Source organism: Lactuca serriola, chromosome 4 (assembly GCF_051521515.1).
Source record: "Lactuca serriola cultivar US96UC23 chromosome 4, Lser_US96UC23_V15, whole genome shotgun sequence".
Taxonomy (NCBI): Eukaryota; Viridiplantae; Streptophyta; class Magnoliopsida; order Asterales; family Asteraceae; genus Lactuca; species Lactuca serriola.
In genome coordinates, this window is record NC_136411.1 from 322,049,908 (window position 1) to 322,052,752 (window position 2,845).

The window sequence follows — 2,845 nt, forward strand, 5'->3', positions numbered from 1 at the left end:
CTAACAACATTTGCAAATGATCTTCAATCGAATCGAGATTTATTCTAGGGTATTTATGGAGGATGGTGGGGGGATGATTGGAGGGGGTTGTATGTAGGAGGTGTGGTCTTCCTATTTGCAGCGACTTCCAAAGGAATCGGGCCACATTCACATCCCTAAGGTTTTGTTTCCACATTCGACTTGGTTGAGTAATTTTCCAACTCCATGGTATTGTTGATGCCTTGGTATATAATGAAAGCGAAGTTCGTCCCTTTGCTACCTTTCTTTTTTGCTATGTACACGTCGGCCAGGCTTCCAAACTTTTGATATTTTGATATGAGTCATCAATATTCCTAAATAGTTAATTTGTATTTGGTCAGTGTAATTTTGGAAATAACAAGATTCCTATTTTAATTTGGATGTTTCATGTTTAATGTTTAAATATGAATTATGGATTTTTGGAATATGAATTATCAATGTTTAATATTTTTTTTCTTGAAATAGATAAAATATTTCCTTATTTTTGGTTATTTGGGTCATTTCGGTTTATTTGGGTTATTCGGCATATTTCAGTTCAAAAGCATAGTGTACACGTTATTTCGGTCCTTCCAGGTTAATAACGGAACCAGTCCCATATTAGTATAATTGGTCATGTGCACAACACTTGCTTATTTGCGAGAAAATGAAGGCGAAAGTTCGCATCCAAAAACAAGAAATCCTCCTCTATAGAGAGATCGTAAATTCGGACACAACCAACTGGTGAAGGACTACATTTCTAATGATGAAGTGTATGCAGAAAAATTCAGGCTTCGATTCCGGATATGTAATGTATTAGTTTTACCTATTGCTGATGATAAACAAAATTATTTTCCATATTTTCGGCAGTGGGTTGATGGAAGAGGTAAAAAAGTTTATCCACAATCAAAACATATACAACTGTAATTCGAACTAGCATTCGACATGGGGCCGGACTTATGAGATGAGTATTTGAGGATGTTAGAGCGCACGACGTAGGATTGTCTATACAAGTTTGCTAAAGTTGTGATTATCCTCTATCTTAGTCACTATTTACATAAGCCTATAGCGACATCCATAGACTATATACAACATATGAAAATAAGCATGGGTTCCCTGGAATGCTTGGTAGTATTGATTGTATGCATTGGGCATGGGCAATTTTCCCTAATTCATGATGCGTTCAGTTTATGCGAGATGATCAAAAGCAACCAAAAATTAAAAAAAAAAAAGTTGAGTGGCTCAGACTTGGGATCCTGGTGAGCATATAGAGTTTTCAACCCACAAATAATAATAGATTTATTAATTTCATCAATCACTAATAAATTTATTAATTTCATCGACCAACAATAACCCTGACTACTCGTTCCCGTTATCCTCACTTTACATCCCTATACACCTATCATAAGGGACACAACCTAAGGATCATCTTCGGGATAGACACTACTACTAAGGGGACTCCTCAACCATACATGTCCTTAAGGCAACCATGAGGGGGATGGAGTACACCAACGAACATATAGTTCACCAACACCTACAGGTTGCGAACCTGCTAGCATTCCACCGGACTGTCTAGAAAGGTATGTGGTCGTCATCTATACTCCACTAGATGACTACAACAACAACAACACCATCGAGGCCACTCATCATTTTAACACACATCAACTATTTCATCTATCCATGTTTTACCCAACATATTTGTAGGTAAAAGTATATATACGGTTTAAAACTTGTATAAAACATCTATTCAACACCATCTCAAATAAACTAACAACATAATTACACATAGCATGTATTTTATAGAAAATACTTCATATCTATGTGTAAGAAGAAAGTGACTACACACTTACATCTTAAGATAATAATTGGGCAACACCTCATCTCTTAAAACAATTGTTTTTGATAAAACCGAGGCGTTTTCTCAAAAACCGGGCTCCACACGGGCAGAGTTTCGACTCGACAAACTTTTTTCTTGGAAACTTGGGGCTCTGGGATTGCTTCAGGTGCTAGGGGTGTTATCGGGACTTCGGGGGGTTAAAAGTTGCTAGAGAAGTAGTAGAGAGTGAGAGAGAATAGACTTTGCAAACAAAAATTCGGAGGTCTTGCTTTCTATTTATAGTAGCTGGAACCCAAATTACGATGGGCGTAATCTTCAAGTACGTTGGGCGTACTGCTCTAATAGCCATTACGTTGGGCGTACAGCTTAGTACACTGGGCATACCCTAATGTGTGGCATCAGACGTGTCGAATCTGCATGATACGTGTCGATTGCGAGGAATAGGCGATGTGGCCAACTCCGGACCATGAACACGAGTACGTTGGGCGTACTCCGAATTTTCAAACTTCAAAAAATTCATAACTTTCACATACGAGCTCCATTTTTGATGTTCTTTATATCCATGCGTAGGTGAGACAGTGCTCTACAACTTTCGTTCGACTCTGTTGGCTAATTTTGACTTAATTTTTAAAGTTTTATTTTTAACAGGCCGGGACAGGAAAAGTCAATTAAAAATTCATAACTTCTTCATCTGACATCCGTTTTCGTCTGTCTTTTTACCATTGAACTACTATCAACAAGTTCTTCAATTCTAGTTTAGGTTGTTTCGGCTAAAAATCACTCGATCTAGATTTCGAGTTTCGGGCTGCAAACAGCTAAGCTGAAACTTAGAAAAATCCTAACTTTCTCATACGAAGTCAGATTTGGGCGTTCTTTTTATGCACGCTCTTGGTTTAACGAATACTATGACTCTCATTTAGGTCGCTAAGGCTAAAAATCACTTTATCGTAAATTCACTTTTTACGTCATACAACGTTGTCCCGGTTCTTTCATGAAACTTCAACAGGTCATAAC